At 42.2% G+C, this 27,701-nt stretch overlaps 1 long non-coding RNA gene across 1 annotated transcript; it reads left to right on the plus strand.

The window, feature by feature from the left end:
- The first annotated feature begins 8,636 nt into the window (after positions 1 to 8,636).
- Positions 8,637 to 22,135, plus strand: LOC130575180 (uncharacterized). Its single transcript, XR_008965523.1, has 3 exons — positions 8,637 to 11,471; positions 11,719 to 11,802; positions 22,026 to 22,135. It is a non-coding gene; the product is annotated as an uncharacterized LOC130575180 (long non-coding RNA).
- Positions 22,136 to 27,701: the final 5,566 nt, after the last annotated feature.

Raw genomic sequence — 27,701 nt, forward strand, 5'->3', positions numbered from 1 at the left:
TTATTCATGCTGCTCCCTTGTTTTCATTCATGGAAAATGAGCAGTCAACCCAAAACAATACTTGATTGGGTCCGTAAACTTTTTGACTGTAATGGACATTCAGCCTGTGGGTTAACAGATCATTTCTTCACAAGTGAATAGAAAATAGGAACACTGGAAATTTCTCTTGTATCTAATAGTCACAATCCAAAAAAAAAAAAAACTGAAACCATGACTTACCAGAACATTTTGAATTATGCACTGTAGTGCATGTGTGCTAGAGAAATAGTGACAGATATTCCTTTCACTAGATGCTCTGCTCCTTTAGAGCAGAGATACACAACTAAGGTCAAGATTTGGTACTTCTGTTGAAGACAAGAAGGTGGAAAACAAGGACTGGAAGTTAAAATACTCAAAATACCTCCTTGACACAGCTTGGGGCCATTTCCTCCTTTTCTGTCACTGGGGAGAAGTGATTGTCCCCACCTGGCTACAGCCTCCTTTCAGGTAATCTTAGAGAACAATAAGGCCCCCCTGAGGCTTCGTTTCTCCGGGCCAAAGAACTCCTGGTCCCTCAGCTGCTCCTCATAARCCTTATGCTCCAGACCCTTCCCCAGCTACACTGCCCTTTCCTGCACACTCCAGCCCCCCTCACTGTGGTTTCTGCAGTGAAACTCAACACAGGGTTGGGAATGACACAAAGTAGCTTGTTCAACACTATCAGCAGCTACCTGAGGACCCTTGTGATCCCATCCAGCCCCATAGGCCTGTRTGTGTCTTAACTGGTGTAGCAGGTCACTGTCTGCTTCCCTTTGGATTGTGGGGGCTTCATTCTGCTCCCTGTCCCTGTCTTTCAGCTTGGGGAACTGGGTACCCAAAGAAYAACTGGCTTTATTACTTGAGACTGAGACAAAGAGGACATTAAGTCCTCAGCCTTCTCCTCATCCTTTGTCACTRTGTTTACACCTGCATCCAATAAAGRATGGARATWAGCCCTCCTTTTATTGYTGATGTATTTGTAGAAACATTTTTTATTGTCTTCTATGGCAATAGCCAGATTWAGTTCTAGTTGGGCCCTGGTCCTTTTAGTTTTCTCTCTGTATAACCTCAACACATCCCTTTCATTCTCCTTAGTTGCCTGCCTGTTCTTCCAAAGGTTTTCCCTGAGTTTCAGCCAAAGCTCTGCTCAGCCAGGCCAGTCTTCTTCCYTGCCAGCTCGTCTTTCAGCACATGCTACTGCAGCTTTAAGGTTTCCTTCTGGAACCATGTCCAGCCTTCTTGGACTCCTTTACTCTTCAAGACTGCCTCTCAAGGGACTCTGTTAACCAGAGATTAATGTAATTTAATTTAATCTGTTACTTATGTCACCACTCAGAAGAGGCAGGAATTTCTGGCAGCAAAGGGTTTGCCTTAATTGGTTTGCCTTTTTATCATTGTGAAAGTGATACCATAAAGTGATCATTACTTAGAGTGCTAGATTTAAGCAGGACTGGAAATTTGGTGGGTGTTTTTGACTTGGGCAAGKATTTCTAGTTAATCCAGTTAGCCTTGGAAGCCAGCAATTTTCTTAGGGACTAGTGCTATTGTTTGTCTAAACGGAGCTGTTCTGGCTGTCAGTGTGGGCATCAGCTGTGGGGTCGTTTATGTTCTATGCCATAACCTTATGCATGTCAAAATCTCACTGCGTTTCTGGGGTAGGWAGGAAAGGTGCACAGGAAAATGGGAACAGAGCAACCAAAGTAGTAAAAAGAGAATGTGGACAAAAACCTTTTCTAGATGGGGAATGGGAAATGCAGCCGGTTTCCAGCTTTGTCATTCATTCCCTTGAGTTTGTATTCTGTCAAAGACAAAAAGAAACTGCACCAGCCAGCGTGGATTCGTTCTCTCTTCTGGTGCTGGCAATTTTTCACTCAGCAGAAACGGTAGCAATTTTGCGGAAGCAAAGAGTCCTTTTCCTGTAATGGAAATGTCTCACTGCTCTCCTAATAGCAGGTGTAGTCACTCTTGGGGAGAAAAGGAACAAATGCTTGGACTGTGCCTTTCAAATCACTACCATCATTTGTGCAGATTCTTGAGGTGCTGMTTGCAAATCTTCCTTTTAAAAGTACTTGCAGTGGGTCAGTTGGACATCTTAGTCCTTAACAGTTTTTATTTCTCGTTGAAAGATGTAAAACCAGTTTGCTCTAGTTTTTAAAGGGTAAATTTGCWCTGTCTTTACTAGTTGTCAGAATGGCTGCATTAAACACTGTTTGCTCACCTTCCTCTTCCTTCTAGCTTCTTAAAACATTTCAGACAATACGAAGGTGGACTAAATATGGTCACACTAAAGAGTGAAAAGCTGAGGTGTCGGAGTTCGTATTAGGCTGAAAGGAGGAGGGCTGGCCACTCTGAATTTTTCTGGCGTGGGTGGAAATTGCTGCCAGGGCAGCGCACTGTGGGGATTGTCCATTAGGGGTCAGTGAAGCTCCGCCAGCGCAGGAGTCTGTTCCCTGCCCTGYTGGTGAGCAATTCCTTCCCACTGCTTCCTACTGAGTAAACGCCTCTTCCGTCAAAACTCCTGCTTTTTCCAAAGCAGCAACTTAAAGCGATGTGTAACCGTGGGAACTGAAAATATAACTAAAGAAATGCACGAGTGTGTTGTTTTCTTACAAGGAAGGAAGTACTGAAGGGTTAGAAAGACACTTCACTTTATGTGTGCAAAATCATATTTTCCTAAGTATCTTTTCTCACAGAAAAGCTTTTCTTAGTTAACTTCCAGTGATCTGCATGATAGATACAATCTGTTTCGTTGTACTTCCTGATGATTCCCTTCAATGACTTATTCAAAAGTCAATAAATATCTGTCTTAAATATCCATCTTCATTTCCTAATAAATCAATCAAAATGTAAAAAAAAAAAAAAATCACACAAAAAAACCTCTCAGTGTGATTACTTTTCTTCTGCACAGGACTCATAATTTTTTTTTTATTCTTAGAATTGCATGTGTAGTCTGTTCTCTATACTTGATTATGTGGTCTGGAGTGAAACTATTTTTCCTTTCAGCTCTGGCCAAAATATAGGTAAACTGTCTCTTGTCAAGGGTGTTTTTCTTTAAAATTGTAAAGTTAACCTTTTATTTTAATGCTAGGTACTTCAGAGGTCTGCTTCAATTCATTATTCTTCAAAGATGCTGTTGTGTCACAGAGGATTACAGGGTCAATATTATTAAAACAAAATTTTATGTCAGTCTGGCCATGTGCCARCCCTTGCATAAGAATCCAGCTTTCTGCAGATCCTAACAGATAATTCTGAAATATTTTGTTTTATCGTAGTTAAAAGTTTTAACTTTTATTTTGTGAAGATGATTTTGGCTCTTAGAAAAAAGGAATCCTGATTGGTGTTGGCTATTATTTTTGTTGTGATGAGGGAATTAAGATACTTGTTTGGATTAAAGTTGTTACACTTTCTTCTAACCCAGAGTTCCTTATCATGTTCTCTAAAGCCTTCCTATGTTTTTTTAAGGATTTTAAGCATTTAAGGATTATAAAATCTGCTGTGTGTATCTCAGTGTGTTAGTGCACACAGTCCCACAGACACCTTCCCTAGCTGGCAGAAGAGTTTGAGTCCCTAAAAGCTGGCCAGCACTGAAGAAAGAAGTCAGTTTTTTTTCCTCAGGAATAGTGGTGCAGATTCACAGTAGCCATGTAAACACAGGCTTTATTGAATCATCCAAGCTTGCCTGGAAAGAGGGAAGGAAGGCAGGAGTGGAAGGCAGTAGAGGGAAGGAAGCCAAAATCTGTTACCTGCCGAATTATGAAATTACTTACTTTATGCTCCAGGCATAAAAGACTGTAGTCCTTCTTGCATGATACTACAGCTGCCCCTAATGGGGTTTTAGTGACATGATGAGGGGAAGGACAAAATCCAAAGAGCTCCAATCACCACTGGGAAGATGAGGAGACCAGAACATCCATTTGCTGGCAGAGATGACCTCTGGATAAGGGCATTGCTTTCTTTGCTCTGATGCAGTTTTGATTTTTAAGAACAAAGAAATGGAAGGGGTTGTTCAAGCCTCATTAACTTAATCCCCTGTGTTATAGACARACATAAAATTGAGGCTTTTTTCCCAGTGCAATCCTAAAATAGACAAGGATTTACAGAAAATAAAGTTTTTCCCTGCTGGGCAGGATGTCTTGATGGTAAACTTCTACTGTCCCTGAGCTGATTAATCGTAATAGCACAATGCATTTTTTTTCCAAGAATTAGTCCAATTGCTTGCATATTTTTAGACCCATGTGTATTATCAATRTCTTCAATATAYTGTRGTAGTAAGTGCATCAGCACAGAAATAGACTATGGGGGAAAAGAGCTTTAATTTTGAATTTATCATCACCTAATTTGTTTCATCCCYCAGCATTCTCTTACAAGAAGAAAGAGTTGAACAATTGTTTCCTTTCTACCATTTCTATGGTAAAATAACTTCCCATAATTCTAAGATCTTATATCAAGTGTTTCCATCAGTCATATCCTTTGCAGTCTTGCCAAGTCCTGTTATCTTCAGTTGTTCCTGTTATTGAAGTCATTTCATACCTTTAAATATCCTTACAGCCCTCCTCTGTACATCTTTTATCATCTCTTTTCAAGAGGGACAGAACTGCATTCAAAAATGGGGGTTCAGCATCAGTTTACACAATAACTTTTTATCATTTAATCAGCAATTTATCCAGGAGAGGACTTTTCCATGGCATCTTGGTGTCTCTAAGAGCTTTCAGTGAGGGATGTATTGAATGACTTTTATAAATCCAGGTAAATTAGATCAAGTAGATCTCAGTTTTTGCACAGTCTGTGATGGCTGGGTATAACAGATAGTCTTAGATCCCCAATATAATTTTTCTACTTGCCGTATATTCTTTGATAACAGTATCTATCAACCATGCCAAATCAGTGACTCCAGTGTCCCTTAGAGAACTCTCCTCTGTGGAATGTGTGTGGGAGGGAGGACAAGACAGGTGGCTTTTGCACAAGAYGTGTATAGTTGCCACTCTAAGGAAAGCACAGGCAGGTTACACGATTTCTGTCAGCTTAAGAGCAGATTGAAAGCAGTTTTAAAGCAGTGAAAATCTCGACCCTGACACATTTCAAAGTTTAAGCTTGGTTACATTTAACTTGCACCACTGGTGGTGTTCTGAATACAAATCTATGCTGAAATAACTCTGCAGGTTTTGTGAATTCTCTGCATCCAGACAAGGATTACTCAAACTGGCAACAAAATGCATCTTAATTGAAATCAGTTTGTTATTCTCAAAATTTTRTTGTAAGCAAAAATGGGGACATGCCTTATTTGAGAAGCCAAGAATTTATTGCTTGTCTGACATGTTAGTAGACTTCAATAAAATGCAATAAACAGTTACTATGATTAGTCCACTTACTAAATTTCCCAGTGCCAATCATCTAACAAAATTAATACTTCTCAYTCTATGAAAAAAAAATCAATTTAAACTCTTGAAGAGAAATGCGCAGAGGCACATGTACACGCACTGGGTGGGGTGTGATGTTGATGACTGGGTTTCCTYCTCTTCTTTGCCAAGAGGAATATGATGTTGGCAACTTCTTCCTCACTCTGGGTTCCGCTTGGGGCTGTTTTCATGTTTACTGGCACTTTAATAGACCTTGGGTTTTTTTCCACTGGTCTGCAAGTACATCACATCTGCATTTACAACATTTTACATATGTTGGATAATGCTTTCTGCTCTCTTTTATTCCTAACACTAATTTTTCCCAGCTCCAAATTGTGAGTATCTTTAATTTACTTTGGTGATTACTTGCATCCTTAGTGTTATTCCAAGACCCCTCATATCAACCCAGGCCTGTATATGTCTAGACCCCATCCAGTGTTCCCATTTGGAACACATAGAAAGATGTATTTAGGACTCACACATACAGCAGCCTGTGCAATTATACAGGAATGATGGCAAGGCCTTCCAACACATGTATGTGATGTGAATCAAAGTGCAGCAAGAGGGAATGGTCCTGATCTGAATTAAAATTGTAATATAGGTATGCCTTTTATGGGTTCAGAACCATGGTGAGTCAAGCTCTTAAAGTGGCATTTTTTATTTACTGGACCATTTCCCTGTAGTAAAGGAAAGAAATTAAGAAATTAGGACTGGAACCAGGAAACTAAACCAAACAAGTTAAATGTTAGAGGAATATGAGTTTTCCTGATAAATGCACTCAGACAACCAKTGAGATACTTCTGCAAGGGCCATGATGAGATATGAAACGTAACTACTAGAGACCAGGATCATCTGCACATAGATCAAGCTGAAAAATGGAAAAGCACTGTCTGCAAGCCTGGATAAGCAAACACTCATGCTTCAGTGGGAGGAAAAAAATGGAAAGTAGCAATGTTGAAAGACAAGCACACTTGAAGTTGAATCTCATTCTGTTAACCCAGTCCTTATTTATAATGTCTTGATCTCTTTCATGCCAGCTGGGGCAGGAGATACTAGGCTACATAAAATGCTAGCCAGCATCTTGAATTACAAAAGGCAGGGAGAAAAACAAGATCTGATTCTGTGGTGAAACCATCCGCACAGAAAATGCTTTTCAATGCAAAAGTAATAACTGCATGCTATTAACTGTAATCATAAACCGAAGCTAATATAATGTTGYTTATTCCCACTGAGTGGGTTCCTGTGAGTCTGGTCTTTTGCATCTCCTGAATCCCTGCACATGCTACTTTGTGCATTTTCCTTTCTAACACTGTTTTTCCACCTGCTTTCTGTGTGCCACATGCAATTGTGGTAAGCATGCAGGATTATCTATTTAGCAGTAGCTAGCACTGGCTGGCATTTGCATGCTACCCGTTTTCAATTCAATTACTGACTGTGCACAGGGCAGTAATTGCARTTTCAGAAAGCTGAGGTTAATGAGTAAATTGAGTTTTATGTCTTCCTGGGTCATAAGATACTGATGGATAAAGTGTATTTGTATAGGAGAGATTTAAATAGGGGCAGTTGTGCCAGGCTGTGCTAGAAGCTCATAAAGAAAGTTTAGGTGTCTGCTGACATAGAAAGTGTCATTGATAATGAAACTCAAAGGAGGATGGAAGAAAGCTRTTCTGAGCAGTTTGACTTCTCTTTTCCCCCTAAATGGACACARCATGCAATTTGGCCCATGATGAAAAGAGAACTTCAGTTTTTCTGCAGTAAGACTGAATTTTGCAATGCACTGCACAGCTCTAAGTAGGCGTCATGAGTAAATGTCAGTGTTTGAGAGACAAAAACAACAAAAAAGAGGGTTTGTCTGATGAAGGGGTCTAAATTAATATTATGCATTTGCCTTCAGGCGCCTACCCATCTCTGGATAGGTCAAAAAGCAGTCCCTGCAGTAAATCAGTTATCAGTTTGATCAACAGGCATCAGGGTTCTTTAATTCAGTCAGTCTTCCAGTTCTAATCAGCTGYCATGTAGAAACTAAATTCCTGTTGAATTAATATGGAGCTCTTTTGTGTGTTTCAGWTTTTTCAGAAATCTTTAATAAGTCAGTGGTTTCAGGACAAGTCTGACTTGTCRGAATTCTGCCATGAGAAGAGGAGGAGATTGTGCTTCAGTAATGGCTTTCTGAAAGCAGGGTGCGTTTTAAGGTGCACATCATCCTCTTACAGCAAAATGTGAGAGTAATTAACATTGGTAAGAGGTAGAATGCAAATGTAAGCGGGTGTGTGGGACAGTCACACCAGGTGATAACTCATCTGGGAGTCAGATCTACCATCTCCTTTGGGCCATTCAGTGCCTTGTGCTTTCCTTCTTTCCTGAGATCCGCTCGGTCTCCTGTGAAGAGCTTCAGCAAAGATGGGCCTGTTTCCTTCCTCCTCTGGCACACTGGTCAGCCTCATCCTTGATCTCCCTTAAAAGCTCCTCACTGGAAAGCATCTCAGCCATGGGTGGCACCTTGACCTCTCTCCTGAGTGTGTGACACATCGTGCCCCATTCTGTCTCACTTTACCTCATACAAAGCAGAGTTAACGAGGGCTCGGGAGCTCAGGAACCACACAGGGCTTCAACCACTCCATGTACCTGGCCACTGCTGCTTTAGGGAAGAGAATTACAGGAGTGTTTGGGGAGAAAACAGAGAAAATGGAGAATGGATGGGAGTATGTCATAAGTGGATTTAATTTAGATGAGACAGTGAAAGTGGAAGAGAAGAGGAAGAAGACATGAGACTAGTCAAGCAAATATTAATGAGGTACYGGGAGAGGAAATTGTCCTCAGTATTAAACCTGCATTGTCAGGCTGTCAGATTTARTGTAGGAACTGCCTACCTTGTCAGCACCTGCTGAGCCGAGCTGAGCTCCYGGTGTGCCCAGATGAGCCATCAAAGCAGCCTCTTGCCAGTCAGAAGGGGRCTGGCTGAGCACTGTGCAAGCTGCACACCAGCTCCCCTCTGGCARCCCCCGTGAGCAGGGCTCAGACCCKTGGGTTGGGATCCAARGAGCTGTCACATGAAAATCTCATGCAGGCGTGGACCTACAGGACAGGGCTGCCAGGAGCCTCCAGAGCACCACTGCAGCGGGAGCAGAAGAATTAGAAGGGATGGAAAAGAAGGAAGGAAGAAAGAAGCAGACAGGATGAAAGGGAAGAGAGAAACTGAAACAAATGTTGATAATATTAAAAAGCATAGCCTAGATCCAACCAACAAAATCATTGGTATATGAGTTGGAAGCATGTTTCAACTAGAAATGGTCTGTGTGTACTTTGTTTCTAAAATATACAATATGCCAGTTTTGTGGTGGACAGAAAACTTCAGCCCTCAGCTTTTGTTTTGTTTTTGAAACCTTGTCAACTACAGCAGCAAAACCTCTTTTTCCAGCGTTGCAATATTTGACGTGACATTCCAAGTGATGCACAAGACAGKGGAACCAAAAGGGAGATGCATTAATGTAGATAAGTACGTTCTGTGTTTTCTGTCCTGGCTTCAGCTGGGGCAAAGTTGATTTCCTTCTTTAGCAGCCRGTACAGTGCTGTGTTTTGGATTTAGAGTGAGAGCAACGTTGAAAGCACTCTGATGTTTCCAATTGTTACAGCACTTTCCAGCTTCTAGTGCCCTGACAGTCAGAAGGCTGGAGAGGGGACAAAGCTTGGACAGCTGACCCCAACTGACCCAAGGGATATCCCACACCATATGGCATCATGCTCTGTATATGAATTGGGGAGAGGGGAGCTGGCTGAGGGGCCACTGCTCAGGACCTGACTGGTACCAGTTGGTGGTGAGGTGTCTTATTGTGCAACACTTGATTTGCATATTTGAATTATTTTATCATTATTATTTTCTKCCTTCTCTGTCCATTTAAACTGTCTTTTTCACAACCCACGAGTCTGAATCTTTCCTTCCCCACCCCGCTGGTAGGGRGGCCATGGCTGAGGGGCCGTGTGGTGCTTGGTTACCAGCTGGAGTTAAAACCACAACAATTGGATGAACCTGCTTAATGCCCATGGCATTATACCTTCTTCTTCCCCCCCTGGGGATACACAAGCACCTAAGCATATCTCAAGTAGTTTGAAAATGTTGCTGGCATTCAAAAGGGCAGTGTCCTTGACCCCTCACCTCAGGCAGAGCTGTAAGTAAGGAATTCCTCTAATTCTGAATTCAAATAATTTTCTCCCATTTGTTTATATTTACGGTAATGTGGCATAACAAAGGTGTATCCTGATATTTCTTTGCCTGAATACCCTTTTATTTAATTCTAATTTCCACAGTTCCTCTGGTCAGACGAGAGTGATCGCTCATAATGACTCGTGGAGGCTAGTAGTTATTTTCTAGGGATTTCCAGAGCCGTATTTTCATAACCAAGATGGATGTTTCTAAGGGAATAACCACATGAGTGCTCACAGCTGTGTTCAAAACATAGTACAGCCAAAGACTGTCAGGAGTGTATATTACACACCCAAAATTCAGCTCCAGACTGTGTTGGGGCTGCATTTTAACAGTTCCTTTTAGTTCCTAGGCCTCTTAATGCTAATAAAAATTCTTGCTGTTGCAGGATTAGTCAATGGCAAAACCCATCTGGAAGATGATTTTTTCTCCCACAGAAGCTGTGGGTGGAGGTCTGGGTTTGCCTCCTTACTCTCTTAACTGTTCTCTGTTCCTGACCAAAGCARATTTGGTTGGGATTGCAATCCTGAGCCTGTTTAAATAGCCATTTAATAAGTATTCTGGTTTTCTCATTATAGGAATAAATTTCAGATCTGATATTAGAGTATCTCCATAGCTCTTTCCTAGGCTCTACATTATTATATTAGCTCGTGGCTCTAGTCCTGAAAAGAGTGTAATTTCATCCTCACATTTCTAAAGGTTAATCTTTTCTCATTAACAATAAGGGGTCACATCACGTGGCTGAAAAAAAAATAGTAACATACATCTGAATTCCCTACCCATGTGAGCAGTGGAAAAATGAACAGGAGTGGGAAGGAGTCATCACATCACATACTAACTCATCTAAATCTGGATTCTTAAATTAGGTTCCTCCACCAAGCGGGATCAGGACGAGTCATCCCTTTTGCTGTTAGGAAAGCCAAGAGGGATTAGGCTCCTAATTTATTTATCAAAATATTTGATTGTATTTTATTATGCGTTAAATACGTTTTAAAGGTTCTGTGATTATCTCACCTTCTTCCCAGACTCTCAGCATCTTAAGCTGCTAACTTACTGATCCTGCTGAACTTTCAGAAATGCACCACAACAACTTATCTCGAGCTCTAGAGCACCAGGAAACAGCAAAGAAACTTGAGGAAAGCCAACACAGTAAAAATGTTCAGAAAAAAAAAAAAAAATCAGAGATGAAGGGGAGAGCTGCAAATGTGTGTCACAGCCACAGCAGTAGCTGCTACTCTCACCCCACAGGAGCTGTGAGAACTTAATGACCAAAATTGGCCACAAACTTAATAAATACTTGGTCTGAAGGACTGAAGAAGTTTGTGTTTTAAAGACCTAACTGCAGACAATTGATCATGATGGGGTAACAAGGTATTTCTGGGACACAAAAGTGTGGCTCCAGCAGAGCCATAGAGGCAGGAGCTGTCATGGAAAGGGCCATCAAGCCCTTGGGTCCTCACGAGTGGATGCTCAGCATCCCCTCTGGGGCTGTGAGGGCTCCGCTGCTGCAACAGCCTGAATGTTGCAAGAGYCTTTAATCTGAGTCTAGCTAGATGAAAGCTGCTACACGTGTAACTAGTGATGCCGTAATGGCAACTTTGATTACAGTGTAGGTATCTTCAAAAATAGAGGATCTTGGGAATCAAGGTCGGGATGTGATTATAAGAATTACAGGCTTTCCTAAAAGTGCTGAGGAGAACAAAAAYGCAAACTGAAAAAGCGATTGATTCTTCCATTTTAATCCTGATGACCAGCTACGTCAAGCTGATCTGCCGGGAGCCATCACAGATAAACCCACAATAAAAGAAACACTGCGTGGATCAGCAGCAGACATCAGAAACCTTCCCAGAGGAGAGGTAAGGAATGTAGAGCTGCCCTTGTCGCTTCTCCTTTGGTAAATGACTAGCTCTCAAAAACCCTAATTAAGTTTCCGTCTTCAAAATGTGATTTCCATTTGCTCCCTAAGGTTTAAAAATAGTGACAAGATTTCGGCAATTGATGGCACTCTCGGTTGCACTCAATTAGAGCGTGGAGGAATTAGGAGTTGCTGCCGGTGGTGTCACGTAGTGATGGTGTCTCCTTTTCTTCTTGCCCTTGCACCAGGTTTGCCATTCCCCGCCACCACTCCCGGGCAGCAGCCACATACCAGAGAGGCAGATCACACACCAGTGGTGCCTGCTGGCCAGAGTAAGTGTCTCATCACTTTTGAATTCATTGAAGCCCCTGAAGCCCTTCATTCAGGTTTGCCCGTGAGCCTGCACCTCCAATCTTTGCTCACATATGCAGCTTGTGAAACGATGTAACAATTCTGCCTTTATGAGCATTTTTTGACAACAGCCTAACTTTACTGGCCACAATGGAAATTCCCTAGATTTGCACTTTTGTGAACTAAACTGGGCTCCGGGGATCCATGTGTGTGGGTTATAGACTCCTTAATTGCATGTGGGCAGCATTGTCCTCTGACTCAGAAATATCTTTGCCTTGGGAAAAAAATAATATACTCCCAAAAAATTATTGTCTTTCTCCGTTCGCAGATGTGATCTCTTTAACATTGCTCTGCATTTGTCTTAACAAAATTTATTGGATAAATGGCAAAAAAGGCTATTAGTTTTTTCCACTGAAATATGTGAGTGATAAGCACATTTGTTATATTCCTGTACAGTAATTGAGCGTGTTTTTGATTGAATAGTCCCTGATTCAAAGGCATCTCACCTGCTCTTGATATGAAGGCAATAAAAACGTAGCTATATGCTGTGATTCTGGCACAGTTTCAGCTYTTCCACATTACTTAAATCGTGACCATATATTCCATTTAGCTTAGGCTTCAGGCTTTAAAAGCTCAATGTGAGTAATGAAGGGAAAGCAATCTGATTAGCTGGTGGAGCTGTCTAAAAGGCACCTTCATTACAAAGGAGCTTAAAAAAGGAATAAAACTACATAAAATGGATTAAAGGTGTAACAATAACGATAGTATCAAACAGCATAACAAAGAGAAATGTCTGCATTCAACTGAAATTAATATTTAATAGATGGCRCAGGCATGTCCATGTTTTTATATTTTTCTATTTTAATGATCTTTACCACAGCTTGAGGTCCTTTGTCTCGTCCCCTTCCACTGACATCAGCTGAAGGAGACAAAGATTAAAACAAGGGTAATTTCCCCATGGTCGTTGCTTGGCACTATTTCTGCTTTGCTCAGCCATGAACTGAAGTTKAAAGGATGAAGTGCTGTCACTCAGGCTGGTTCTTCCCTCCACCCCATCTCACCAGGGTTAACCACTCAGCCAGTCACCACGGAAACGCGTGGCTCCATTGCCACCCCACGGCCTCATATTGGGAACGTCACCATAATCTCATTAGGAGGTTGAATTTGCCATTGAAGCTTGAATTCCCATAACAGGAGGGAAGTGGACTAATGCAATTAAGCAAATCAGTGTTTTGAGCCACTGSATGATATCTGTCCAAGACCATGAGCAAGGACTAGGTGGTTTTCTTCCTGTCCTAAAAAAACAAAACAAAACCAATGCTCCAGTCCTCTCCCCAYATGATGTTCAGGGAAATAGTGTAGTTCCCTCTCAACTGTAGAGGTCTTTACAAATGGGAAGAAAATTGTTCACTTGACCAAAACCCTGAATTTTTTGCCYTTGTTTTTTATAGTGCTTGGATCACAGTGGTTCTGATTATTTTTATCAGTGTCATATTTATTATTGTAAAGTGAATACAACCAGAATATTTAGTTTTGTTCTTTTCTTAGGGAATGTACAGTGGTTACCAGAAGAGAACAAAACTTCTGTTGATTTCAAATCTATTTTGATGTGAAGTGTTTCTTAAGTGCTATGAATAACTCTTTTAAAATACACCAGATTTTCAAGAGATAATTCCAGCATATTCAGTAATTCTCTAGAAACACAGATTATTACATGCCTAAAGCAGCGCTTTTCTGCCTTTTGTTGTGGGGTTTTGAGGCTAATCCAGTTCCCTCCTCCCTCCCTCACCCTGCCAAGTAAACAAAGCCGCAAAAGCGGACTGTAGCAAGAATCAGGAACCATAAATCTTTGAATAATATCCTGGCACATGAGTTTCAAAGGAAACATATTTCTCTGAGAGCCCAGGGGAGAGAGCGAGACTGGGAAGGAAGGGAGCGGTGGTACCCYCCTGAGGATAACGCTGCCGTCTCCATCACAGCATTTCTTCCTGGGGAGGTAGAAGATGGGATGGCGTGGATAGGATCGAGGAGCCTCTTACGCATATCAATTACCAGGGAGGTTATGCCGCTGGCTGCTTGCCGTCCTCGTCTTTGAATGCGAAAGGCAGGAATAACAAGTGCGTTTTAGTAGATGTTATTGTGCTACCACTCATCTCCTCACAAACAAATCCCAGTCTGCCACCAGGCACTGCAGTCAGGAGTGGAAGCACGGGTTATTACTAAATAAGGGCATTGGCTATACGCTCAACTTTATATAATACATGGTTCCTACCCTAAGCTGCTTACAAAATGGGTATATATTGTGTAGGCAGTGTACATAGTCCCAAAGGAKAGTGTAATCTTAGCATGTTTTCCTGAAAATGCGAGGGACTTCAAGATTGAGTCAGTACTGAGAATATCTGTCACAAGCTTGAAAATAGAATGTAGTGTAGATAATGCYGTGGTTATTTGAAAAGCGTCACGAAGCTGAGTATTTCAGTGGTCACAAACGCCCAAAATGTCAGAGCTGAGCTGGTRCTGAAGAGAAACAGAAATGTGCTGAAACAGAGAATACAGGACTGAGGCTCACAAACAAAATAAGCTCTGTGCTGCGAGGGCAATAGCCATACAGTTTGGATTAAAGTATTTTGATATTTATGGTATCAGATCAGATAAGGACAAATTCAAAAAATTAGAATTCATGTTTTTAAATATTGTTTTTCCTCCTGATACCATTACAAAATAGAATCAGGGGTTGAATTACTTTCCTGTGTGAGTTCTTATGTAACACTGTAAAGTAGTCCTGTTTTGCCTATTTGGTTTTTTCCCTTTTATCATGTTTGGATTTAAATGTAGCYCTAATCCTGCATATCCTGCTTTGAAAAGCTTAGATCTGTAATGTATTGTATGGTATTCTTTAAAAGGCTTTGCTCTTTACTGTGTGGTGGCCTTGAGTTAACAGTATAGATTTCAATTCTTAACCTTATATTTGAATGTTTTTCTTGGATTATATTCTCCATTTAATACAATGTAAAATTTCAAATATGCATAMTAACTGGGACACCTGATACCCAGCCAGAAGAATATCATTATTTAATATCACTTATCAGATAAAATGAGCAGCAACAAGACAGATTTATGTGCAAATTCACCAAAACACCAAAGAAGAMAAAAAGCAAAGCATATAATCTATTGAATACTGAGTTTACAGTTTGTATTTTCCTATGAATTTTTGCTGACATTTTTTATTTTCCTATGATGTTTGTGCCATATTCAAAAAAATATTGTCAAGCCGTTGAGACATGGCCTGAGAATCTGACCTCAGGCTTTGGGGCTGATCTCTGAGGTTGCAGGACTATTCAGAAGCTACAAGTATTATATTAAATAAGAGCAGCAGGACTCGAGTCTGAATCTTCATGATTGTCATAGTTGGTTCCTCCCAAAGTGTAAATCATGGAAGGAGTCTCCAGTCCCATCCCAGGGTGCTGCACTGTTGCAGACAATGAGTTTGGACATAGAAAAATGAGTATCTAGCTCATCTCTGAACACACAGTGACCACTGAAGTGTCATCTGCRCTCCTGTCCTGAGCCTGCCTGTTGTCTGTGCCATCACAGTGATTATCCAGAACAGCATTTATTAACTGAGCAGAACTGTAACCTGATTTCTCCCAGTGCATGATAAAGAATGGATAAATAAGCCATCATTCCTAGTCTTTAAGCAATTTTGCCTCAAACTAATCACTACATATTCTTGAAAGTTCTTCAAGGGCAAACACCATAAATGTGTCATTTTTGGGAGGGAAAAAAAAAAAAGAAAGAGGGAGATGGATACATATTTTGTATCCATCATGAAATGCCACTGCTGTTCCTGGGGTACATGGGTGTGACTTGCTCTTGAGGAGGTGAGGGCAGGAACACACTGCCAAGTACACATGACCAGGTTTTCCTGGTCATCTTCTTTCATCCCATAATGAAGTAATGAGCTCACTGAGCAGCTGGTGTCTTTTTTCCCTCTCCTTCCCTGTTCTCTTTTTGATGGTGTATTTCATGGCACTCTGATTTTCCATCACACAAAGGTTTCAACAGGTAGTTTACACACCTCACCTCTGCTACAGACCAGGCATAAAACACACACCAGAATGCAGCTCTGCAGCTGCACCTCTGCCTTGACCTACTGCCAGATTTAAACATAATGGTTTCAAACTCCACAGGCCTCCGGCATCTTTCTTGCCCTGATTGTATTTTATGCTTGGAAAGAAGCACGAAGCACGGGTAGCCCCACTAAGATGGGAGGATAAGACTTTARCAATTATGCTGCAGGCAAGAAGAATTTGAAGAGAGGAGTATTGTGGCCCAAAGGAGAAAGGGGATTTTAATACCCTGAATTGGCAGGAGTTAGAAGAGGAGAGAGGGCAGGAGAGGGAGATAAACAAAGGCAGTGACATGCTCCAGGAAAAGCACAGTAAAGGAAGAGAATCTAAATGCTGAAAGTGAACCTGCCTTTTTATTCTCTCTTTGTATTTCCATACAGTCACATCAGCACAATAGGTGTTCATCTGGACCACAGGATCCATTCATAACTTTTTCATCTCTTTGGGAGTCTGTTAAAATAGTACACAGCTTTGCCTCCGGAGAGAGTGAACTCTTGTCTTGAATGGAAAAAGGATGGTGTACAGAGCCCAAAATTAAAGTAACTAAAGGGAGATTTARAGCTACAAATTGTGATAAGCTTAAAGTAATTAGCAACAAGTGCCGATTTAATAGATGTTACAAATCCTTCTTGGCCTTCAGTGAAGAACAGGAGTGTTGTAAAAACAGATAAACATCTTGGAATGTGGAGAACAYAGATTTTTAGTACAAAAGTCCAAAAGAAACAAGAAGGCAACCTGTTGTGCAGCATACAGAGGAACTGCCACATCCAAATGTGGCATCCAATTCCTGTTGACAGACAGCAAAAAAGGGTGAGTCAGGTGTGTATTCTTCATTCAGGTGATGCTGTYAAACCATAAGGCTTTACATTATTGCTCACTGTTTATTGCTAAAGGGAATTGTCCCAGTTTTAATATCAGAACTTTGCCTGAATAAATCCCACATGCCTGGTTTTTGGGAAAAGTAATATTGATTCATGTAGAGAAGGTGACTAAGAGCAAAGAGAATAGCAGGGAAAAGAGATAAAAATGATGAATCCTTAGCGTTCTGTTGCAGGAAGGGCTCTAGTTATGATGCAAATAATACAAAATTAATGTATGCATGAATTAAAAATGAGAGGTGGCACAAACATAAAGTCACTGCTGTTGAAATGGAATTGCACTGCCGTGTTCCTCATGAATTGCCACGTTATGCTGACACTCCTCAGAGCAACGCTGCTCTGCCTCGGAGGGTGACAGGCTCCTGCACCATTGAACACAGAAAGCAGAGCGACATCCTCATGCAGGAGAGGATGGTGTGGGGGTGGATTTGTTAGAGGGAGGCACAGCCTGCAGGTGTCGTGCACAGCCATAGTGCCTCAAGGAGCCTCCACCAGCCCCTTCCTCCTCCCTGCCCTCCCTATTCTTCATCTGCTTGGAAAGGGCATGTGAAAAGTGGGAGAGAGGGAGGTACAAGTCATTGTCAGGCTGCTCTGGGATAGTTTTCCAAATATACTGTAACAGAAAGTATGTCCTAGACCCAGAAGTATTTCATTAATTGTTGGAAAGTAATTTTATTTTTAACCTTGCTTTTCTTTTTTTTCCTTATCTATATTTTTCTCCTTTCCCCCCAAATTTTCCGCTTTGCTGTTGTACCAACACAATCCTTCTTTGTGTTGGTAGATTTACAGAAATCAAGGTGTGCTATATAACTTCCAATCCAATGCTAGTAATCTGCAAGGTGTACTGAAACAGGCTCAGCACAGATCTTCATAAAATGCAGAAAGGTTAACCCAGTTCTCATCCCAGAACACGCTCAGAGCTGTTCTCAGCACAAACAGCTACAATGCCCATTAGCTGGGAGTGCAGATAATGTTGGCCAACACATTTCTTACTTTGAACCCACWGAGTAGTTTCCTATCAAAGCAAACWAAAGTTAAGTTTTTTGACTACTGAAATCTCTCTTGACTGCCCTAAAAAACAGAAAACATAAAAGAGGTTCCTGTCATAACCAGCTGATCATTTGGGGGTGAACTCTCTGAGCTTCTCCATTGTCCTTCTATCATTTTCCTTCAAAATATGATTTTTCTCCCCCATTTAATATTTACTCCTATTGTTATTCTAAACTTAATTTTRTATTTGTTAGCTTAGTTTTTCTTATTGATGCTAAACTATGATGCAGAGTAGATGTTTTAGCTTCTATTTTCAAAATCCTGTCGACCTCCCTCTCATACAAAACCGGTGAAGAAAGGCTCATCCATGTTCTTCTGTGTCATTCAGTCACATTTTCTACTCTAKCATACATTTCTTTTTCACTTCTCTCAATTCAGCTAATTCTAAACTTTCAGACACGTCTCTTTAGTGTGTTTATAAATGTCTTCATAATTTCTCAAACACATGCAAAAGCTAAATATGCTGAATGTRTTTTAGAAATAATTATTTTCTCATCTCTAGTTCCCAGTCTTGCATGCATCTATATTTAGTTGACTACAAAATTGTCTATTACATAATTTCATTAAGGTTTTCCTAGAGTCCATCAAAGTCTTGAGCCACCAGAATAGTATTTTGCTATGAGCAAATTTTGTAAATGAAGATGTTCCTTTTCTCTTCTAAATTGCAAATAAACAGGTTGGAAATGTCAATTGTATTGTGACATTCATTGACAAATTCAGTGATTAACAGTTTTCCACTTTTGCTAATTATCTCTACATACTTCCCACTTTGCAGTAAATTGTTGGCTCATTACAAGATGAATTGTCAAGAGCCTCCAAAGTCAGATTTTACCAAAACTCTTCAGCAAACTTTGAACTAAATGGTTTATTGTGCATTTCATAAGCTCTTGATGTTTTGGAGACAGATTTTCTGTAGACATCTCAATGGCTTCATTTCATTATTTTTAATTAATGTCTATGTTGCGTCCAGTGCTGAATCATTTTCTGCACTGACACAGAGTGGCAACTGGCTTGTGATTTCACTTCTGTGCTGACATCCCCTTTTGGAAGGAAGATCTTCCTACTCTTTTTTCCTCTGGGTTTAATCTAGTCTTACCCAAGCAGTCACAAGCTGTGCCACCACAGTCAGAGGATTTCTTTCTCCAGGGAAACGAGCAGCAGCAGCGGCAGCACATGCAGRGCTCCAGCCCACACTCCAGCCCACACTCCTGGACCATTCCTATGTCCCAGCTATCTGGGGATGAGCAAATCACCCAGCTCACCAGCCCTCCTTGGGGATGGAGAACACGAGTCCTTGGGACAGAGAGCCAAGCCCTCAGCAGCACAGATGGGAGAAAGGATGGAAAACCAAACCCTGTTCCCATCTCCCCTCAGCTCAGGGCTCAAGGGCTGGGGTCAGATGTGAGCAACACTCCTGGGTCACCCACGGCTGTGGCATCCCTCCAACAGGTGCCTGTTCTTAACAAGGGCCAGGATAAAATTGATTTAGGGAATTGCAGCATCAGTGTCAGAATGACAGCACTGTGAATTTGTAATAGCTCCCAGACCAAGRTACATATYCAAGAAACTGAGGTTTTWGTTCATCTTGTCTTTAATGTACAAMGRTCTTCAAATGRATATTGGACTAATTATTRTGCAGGTGAGGTGTTWAAATACATGTAACATCACAAGACTGATCAGTGTTAGCACCATGCTCTAACCTCACAATTTTAAATTTTAAAAATAAAGATYAGCAGAGCTTTAATTCCATTGCCAGGCAAGAAATTGACGAAGAAATATTTCTTTCTTCAGAAACTGGGGAACGGACTCCAAGCTTTTTTATCCTACAAGGCAGGATAACTAGAAAATGTTTCTTCCCCTTTGTTTTTCCTGCCCTGCAAGACACTTCAACACAATTCTGGGCTCAACCTCTACAACTCTACATTATAAAACACCAGCATTTCTGATATTAAATGACAAAGAATGCTTCAATCTAACCTCAGAAAAGAAAACTTAAGTGCTTTAGTGATACAACAGGTCAAATTTTWGAGCCTGTTTTTGAAATTCTAATAATTCAGTGCTGAGACACATCTTGGATATGCTACAAGTGTCTGTTGCTCTGGAAATATTTTTCAGTGAATATTAACTCCCTGTTTTAGTGAACATCTTTAATGTTGAACTATTTGTTACAGATGCAGGGCAACACCACTATCTGTTCTGCTACTGATAAGAAACAAACTGTAATACGCTACAATTTAAGAAGGCAAGCCAAGCTACTTCTTTGACTTCTGGATAGGAGGTGCTAGTATATTTATTTTAATTCAAAAATTAAAGTCAGTTACGTACACAAGTGCTGAAAAAGCATAGAACCCTGAACATAGCCCTATTACCATTCTTGATGTCTTATATTGTGCAAAGATCGTGGGTATTGTATTCTTCCATGTTTCCCACAATCAGTGGTCCATCTTCCAAACATTCCTCCAGTGAATGGAAATCAGTCGWATTTGCCTGTACTTCTGTTTATGTCAGGTTAATGCATTCCTGCTCATTGACTCTGCATTTTCTGAGCCTTTAATTTTGGCCCTTAAACAGTGATGGGTGAGAGTTTGCATGTKCCTTAAAAATCACTGATTCCTCAAGTCATTGTGGGGCCTTCTCAGCTGAGTCTAAACTGCAGGAGGTAGCTGTGTGYTTGCCTCAGAGGTGCTGCATTATCGAGAGCTTGCATGTCACATAGGAATGCAATGAYATGCCCCAGATTTGGATGGGAGAGTCGGAGAGGAAATTCCACATGGAAACGTAGGAATTGTGAAGCAGACTTCAGTAATCAGCTTTTCTGAGCCCTAACGGAACAGCAGATGCACTGAGGACAAAGGAACTCCTAAACCATCACTGTAGGAGTATTTGTAAGAAGCAATTGTTTGGGATTTTAACAGGCAGGAAAAAACTAAGGAGCAGCTGTCTCAAAAAAAAAACAGACTTAAATCAAAAACAGCTAGAGCTTTGAAGGGAACTGGGCTGAAGCCAGAGGTTCTAAAGGTTTAGGACAAAATGGAGGTGGATTTATAGAAATTACTGAAAAGAGGTGAAATAGAAATTACAGCATGTCTGCCCATGCATCTTAGCAGGAATTGAAGTGGAAATGAATGAAAATTTGGGGGTTAATTTCTGCTGGGAACAGCCCCCTTAGTCATGGTCAGAAAAAAATTGTTGAAGAGGTGCTAAGGGTAGGAGGAAATAATACAGTGGGAATGAAGCACTGTGGAAAAATACTGACCCTAACTGCTAAATTTGGCACAGATATATCTAGGAAGTTAATCCTACTGAATGTTTGCTATATTGGGATATCGGTTACTTATCAGAGGTATGTATGTGTGCAGAATATGATATTTTCTGTAGCTTTCTTCAGCCAACTGTACCATTAGAAATGATAATTTGTAATATTCTAAGACTGATGTTTTGCTCAGTGTAAGGTGACACTTTCCTTGCAGGATATCCAAACTAATCAGACTGCCAACCAACAGTCATCTTATTAGTCTGGCTCCCCGGCTTTTAGAATGTCTCGTAATTTTGTGAAATACTTCTGGTGCTGAGATTCTATCAAACTGTATCTTACAAACAGGGTATCCAGTAATGCATATCAATTTCAATAACCAGAAACTGTGAAAAACATCCATCTTCTGTAAGTAACAAGTATATGACCCATCTTTCTTTTTCCTCATTGAATACATGATAAATTAATGCTAATTCTGTGCCAGCTCCACACTGCYTATGGGGGAAGACCCAAAATGAGCTGTTCCTCTTCTGGTGCCTGTGATTAGAGCCAGCCTTTGATTCTCAATGATTCTTGACTTATTTGGTCTCTCCCTGTTGCATTTCATTGAACACAAATGATCCTTTAAAAGTTAGGGAGCTGGAAAATGAGTGGCACACAGTGGTGTGATACAGACAATGACAGATCTTAAGTATTTGTGCCTACAGTGGAAAGTGGATGATAAATTTTAAAGTGTGCATGTGGGTGTTTATTGACATCACAGGTGGTTTGTGAGGAGAAAAAGTACAAATTCATTAATATTAGAAACCATGTTTTCTCTGTTTAGTTCTAAAAGAGGCAATAACAGCTTGGTATATGCTCCTTGGTACAACAGTGTGATATATTAATTTCAGAGGTTATTTTCCCATTGGAAATGACAGTTGGCTGTACTCTGCAGAGATGGGACCAAGTCAGTYGTCAGCATGAACTTTTGGGACTCTCAAGAAAGCGCCAGACTGGAAAAACTCTGCCTTTGTGCTGGTGAACATAAAGGACTTTACATTCTGGCTCTTCGACATTTCTTTGGACATTGAAAGAGGAACAGTGCACACTTGGGAACACCCATCTGTAAAAGGGTTGTAGATTTCAGCCTGGGCAGCAGTAATGCAGAGCTGGAGGAACTGGGAGAGAGGGTAGTTCCATGCTTGGGAAGAGTGACTTCTCCTTGTGGCTTCATTTTTGGGAGCCACGTGTTGCTTGCACAGGCTCTCTCCCCAGCAGGAGTGCAGGAAGTTGCTTCCCAACCTGAGCCTGATCCCAGGAGGTTTCTCACACACATTCCCAAAGGTTCAGCATCARCAGGAATTACTGACAGCAGTCAGCCAGCCCCATAACCCCGTGGTATTTAAGGGTTTTGTCTTTAATCCTGCAGTCTGAGAAAGGCTTCAAAGCCAGATTTCACACTTGCTGCCCTGCCACATGCCCATTGGGCCCTCTGCAAGAGGTGAGGTGGTGCTGCTCTCTCATCAAAGCTGATTGCCTCTGCATTTTGTGTGTAAGACCCCAAAAACCCCAATAGAAAGCATTGATTACTGCACTAACCCCAGGGGCTCCACTGCTGRCTCCGAATGAGCAGGCATGGACACACACAAGAAAAAAGCTCTGGTCATTCATGGAGCTTTAATGGCCAAAATTTAGTTTGCCAACAGAGTTAGGAGTCCTTGGGGGTGGCTGATGGGCTTTGGGGGATCGCAGTTTTGGATGAATGTGCYGAAAGCACTCCCTATGCTCTTCTTCTGCTGCTAAAGTCCCTTATAGGAGCTAGTCATGYAATTATTTCCATTCCCTGATTGAGTTATGGCAATTAGTAATACCATTACCGTAGGACAGAAGCTCTGGTGAAGAAGTGAGACCTTTAATAATCAGGTTTTGTACAAATAAAGAACAAGAAGTGACAATCTAGGTATAACTCCAGGGACCAGGAATAAGTCTTTAAAAAAGGTCTTTGGGGCTTTGAATCCCTCAGGGAGAGGGAGAAGTTAAGGGAGAGCTTGAAAAAAAAAAAAAAAAAAAAAAAAAAAAAAAAAAAAAAAAAAAAAAAGAAAAAAAAAGGATTTGTGAACTTGAAAATGTCACACATTTTTCTGTTGAAGCAGTGCCTCATTGCTGTTGTTAACGTGTCACTGTAACACCTGCTGGCCCTGATTAGGATTCCTCCGGGATGGGATAATCACAGAGCACAATGTGGCCACAAAGAAATTACAGCTCATGATCTGCAGCATATAAAGGGGGAATAATGATAGACTCAACCAGATTTATGCTGGGCTACCCATACATATGGGCTGTATGGATGCATTTGTGTTTTCATTTAAGATTTTGATTTAGCTCTGTAAATATCAGTGCTACCTTATAACTCTCAGCCTGGCCATTATAAGTTGGCTGCTCTTAGGGWGTCATTGAAGAAGATCTCAAATAGGGATTTGAAATAGGAGAAAATAACAGCTTAGACATAGGCTACTGTAGGCTGGGCTGGCTAAGGGACAAATTTACATTTAGATTGAGCCTCTTCACATCTTCTCTAAGTAATTGTAAACTCTCTTGTGCCTCAGCCCCAGAAAAAAAAAATTTAGGCAGTCCTACACTGCCAAAAACTGTCTTATGCTTTGTAAGATGTGTGATAGCTAATCTAAGTAGTCAGGCTTAGCATCCACTTTTCATAATTATTTGTGCAAATACAGCTCAGTTATCAAATGTCAGCATTAATCAGACAAAGGATATTGGCATTGCCAAAATAAACGTGTTGTAAGTGTTGTGTCTGATTATTTGTATTATTCAACCAACACCCAGGCGTCCTATTATGTCAAGTGCCGCACAAGCATGTAAGAAACCATTCCACCAGGAGGGAGTGCATGACTAATTTATGATAAGAGAAAACAATTGGACATTACAAGCAAATAAAAAGAAAGAGAGAGGAGAATTAGGGTGGTCATGGTAGTCTGTGACTGTGTGTTTCTATAAAAACAAATAATGAGTTTTAAGTAAAGGAAAAAATGTTTTGATATAAATRAATAAGTAATATGATGCCAGTAATTCTTAGTGGGCATTTGCCTAGCCCAGTGGAGATTTCTGTGGTATGTACTTAGCTTTCATATTGGGGTCTTATTCACACCATGCCTATTTACACCATTCTCGTAGGGGTCTCCAAATGGCATTGCAGAGGACAGAGGAACACAGCCAAAATCCTACAGCTGGCTCATACCACACAAATCTGCCATCTGCACCCAGCCAGGCACGTGCCCTGSAGGGCTGTGGGGGCTGCATGTCTTTGTTATTAAATGCCTTATACTGCCAGCACAGCATAAAGGGATCCTGATGTGACTGATCGTCCATCTCCCTCTAATGTGTTCTGCTGCAGCATGTTTGCAGTGCCACAGCCTGATTTTGTTTGAGCATTAAAGYGAATAAATCACTTTATTAAGGTRCCTAGTTGAACTGGAGCTGCCTGGSACAGWGAGCATTGCTGTTTGTTTCWATGRGAGGAAGGCACACAGAACAYAAAGATACACAGAGTTTACAGAGGTATCGACTCTCCAGTCTTCTTTCCAATCTGAGGTCACCCTGTCATGGGTCTTTAATTATTCTGAGTCTCTGTTTGTCAAGGGCACCTCCTTAGAACTTTGGATGAGTTTTGGTCCTCTTTGCCTGCAGGAGCTTGTGGTCGGTGATGCACAGAGATATAACAAGACATCTTAAAGCATTTAGCAGTTGAAACAAAGTATTTAGTGGTGGGAGGGAAAAAGACAAGTTAGAAAAAAATATATTTATTAATGTATTTGCARTATAAAATTTACAGGGTAACCACAGGAAACTGAGCTCTGTCRGGCACTTAAGTGTCTCAGATTAATTCTCCCAGACAATTCCCAGGCTTTTGTGAATGTGCTCCTTTTTTCACATCCCTAATTCTTTTCCCCTAAAGTGCAAAGAAGCCTGGCACTGTCCCTCAGCTATTGTTTGAAGAAAAGTGGCTTATCTTGAGCCATACTTTTCCTTTCATTTTCCTTTTGAATTGAACCATTCTGTTCATGGGGCAGAGTCAAAACAGGGTACTCATAAATTATCACAGAGCAGTTCCCCTTTCATCACAGGCATAAAAACTTTGCAAATCTAGTAGGTGAAGCTGGAATTCCCACCTATTCTTGGAATTTATAGTCAAAACCAAGTGAGAGTGGTGATATAGTGGTGCAAAATAGTTGTGATATCTCTCATGTATCCATAATATTTAATGTTTCCATAATAATTACTATTTCTCGTTACAAAATTCAGCAATTGCCATCTCTTTCGCATTCMTTCAACTGCCCAGCAGTGTATTGACAAAAACAAAATTTAAAAATTATAAAAAAGAACGGACTAGGAGCACAACTTCAWAGGAAACACTGATAATATGTGATGGCCTAACACAAATGCTGTGACATTAAAATGTAACAGTAGTTTACATTTTATAAGCCATTTTTCTAGATCAACTGAGTCACTTCATATTGCTTCTATACACTGGTTATCTCATCCAAACAAGTATATTACTAATGTTCTACATGGAGGGAGAATGAGGGGGCTTACACCTGCAAGTGGGTTTGTTCTGTTTGCCTATCCTCAAAGTATTTTCTCCACATTTTAAAGGATTTGTCCTAACGAAGTCCTGCCGGTAGCTCTGCTAGATGTACGTACCGGCAGCAGCAAGTGAAATCTCTGCCACAAAGAGGTACTTTGCCGTGTGGCCTGGAAGGCACATTTGGATGCAGGAACCCAGCCGTCTGGCAGCGATGCCAACGGGTGGAAAATAAGGGCACTAGCAGAATTGGCATTTTCAAGAGATCAAAAAAACCACCGGACAACACAGCATGGCATCATCCGCTGTGTGCTCCGGAGCAGAACTTTCATCGCCTGCCCACTCGCGGAAGTACCACACCGCCCGAGGTGTCGAGAAGGTCTGTCCCTCAGGCGGGGAGGGCGACGGACCCTGGCCACCTCCTCCCCTCCGCTGCCGCTCCAAGCCCCGGCTTTCTCCCGGGGTCTGGAGCCGCCCTCGGCCCTGGTCCCGCCGCCGTCCCGCCCATCACCGCTCTCCCGGCTCACGCTGCCCACGCCGGCTGCCCGGGGCGCTGCCGTGGGGCTGCTCCCAGTTCCTGGAGATGTCTAAATTTGAGTGTTATTTTTTTTTCACCTTTGCAACCTTTACAAAGTAAGGACTACCTGTTGCATACTCATGCGGCAGCGCTATTCAGCAGGACAAATCAGCGTTCCGCTCGCTTACCGGGAGAAAGGACCCGGGATGCCCGAGCTGTCCGGTCTCTTCCCCAGGCAACTTGGCCTGGCCCCGGTCTGGCACTGCCAAAATCGGCCGCCTGGTYTCGCCTTGGCCACCCGTCCCACGGTGCCCAGTGCCCTCAGGCTCCAGCAGACCCTGGGGCTTTTGCTTTTCCAGACCCTTCCTCAAGGACCTGGCCTTGAGCACAGATGAATGGAGCGGGGTACCTGGAGAGCCGCACGGTGCTGCCCCACCCGCTCCCCAAAGCCTGTCCTCCCCCGAGGACCCTGCAGTCCCTGACGTCCAGACGTGGATGATCTGAGCCTCCCAAGGACTTCAGRAGCTCAGCACGCTTTTACCACTTTCGTCTGATGGATAAGGCAGCCACCGCGGCYACTCCAAGGTCTCCTGCGCCCAAGCGGAATAATCGGAAACATCCCGGCTAGTGCTGCCCTGCTCTCCCCATTAAGGCTATGCCTCTTTCCCACGCCTGAGCCTCTCCTCCCTTTAATTTACTCTCCGGGTACTTTGCAAACGTAAGGGCTGCAATTTCACATCTCCGTGCTCCTTTCCGTATCTTTTGTAGTTCAGCCAGAGCCAGGAACTTGCTAATATCCTCGGATACTCGGCTCTGCCTCTAGGTGAACCTGTATCTGCCTTGTGCAGAGAGATAATGCGGTGGCTGTTGTTTTGTCGCTGCCTGTCCCYGGAGAGAGCGTTTTCATGAAGTCTTAGCTGCGGGGGGGAAAAAAAACCCCAAATAAATGAACGGGCAACGCGATATAGCTCATGGCTGGGAAATCAACATTTCTCCCCAGATGAGGCTTTCTGATAGGAAGAGGCTGGCAGAGGCGTCCCTATAATAAAGCGTGCGAGGAAAGTAGTTTGCCGGGCGGGCGGAGAACAGCCTGGCTGGCTGACAGAGGGGGCGGATCCTGCGCACGGGCGGGCAGCRCCGAGTCGGAGCGGCCCCGGCAGCCGCGGGGCTATTTCAGGAGCCGGGCGGAGGCGGCGGCTGGAGCCGGAGCTGGGGCTTGGGGCAGTGATGGGGTCAGCGGCGCCGGTGGGCTGAGCGGGGGGATTGGAAGCGGAGGTGAAGGCAGCCGGGAAAACACGCCTTTGCCTCGGATTGAGGGGAAAGGGATCGGTTTTTTGGGCTGCATCACAACTTGAGCAGCACCAAGCTGAGCCAGGCGGAGAGGGGAGCGGGAGGGGAAGGAGGAGGAGACGGCTGCCACCGGGGGATTTGGGCTCGATTTATTGAAACAAATCAGTGCTCGGGAGAGAG

Source organism: Malurus melanocephalus, unplaced genomic scaffold (genome assembly GCF_030028575.1).
Source record: "Malurus melanocephalus ecotype Western Australia unplaced genomic scaffold, MMel_1.1 scaffold_99, whole genome shotgun sequence".
NCBI classification, from domain to species: Eukaryota; Metazoa; Chordata; class Aves; order Passeriformes; family Maluridae; genus Malurus; species Malurus melanocephalus.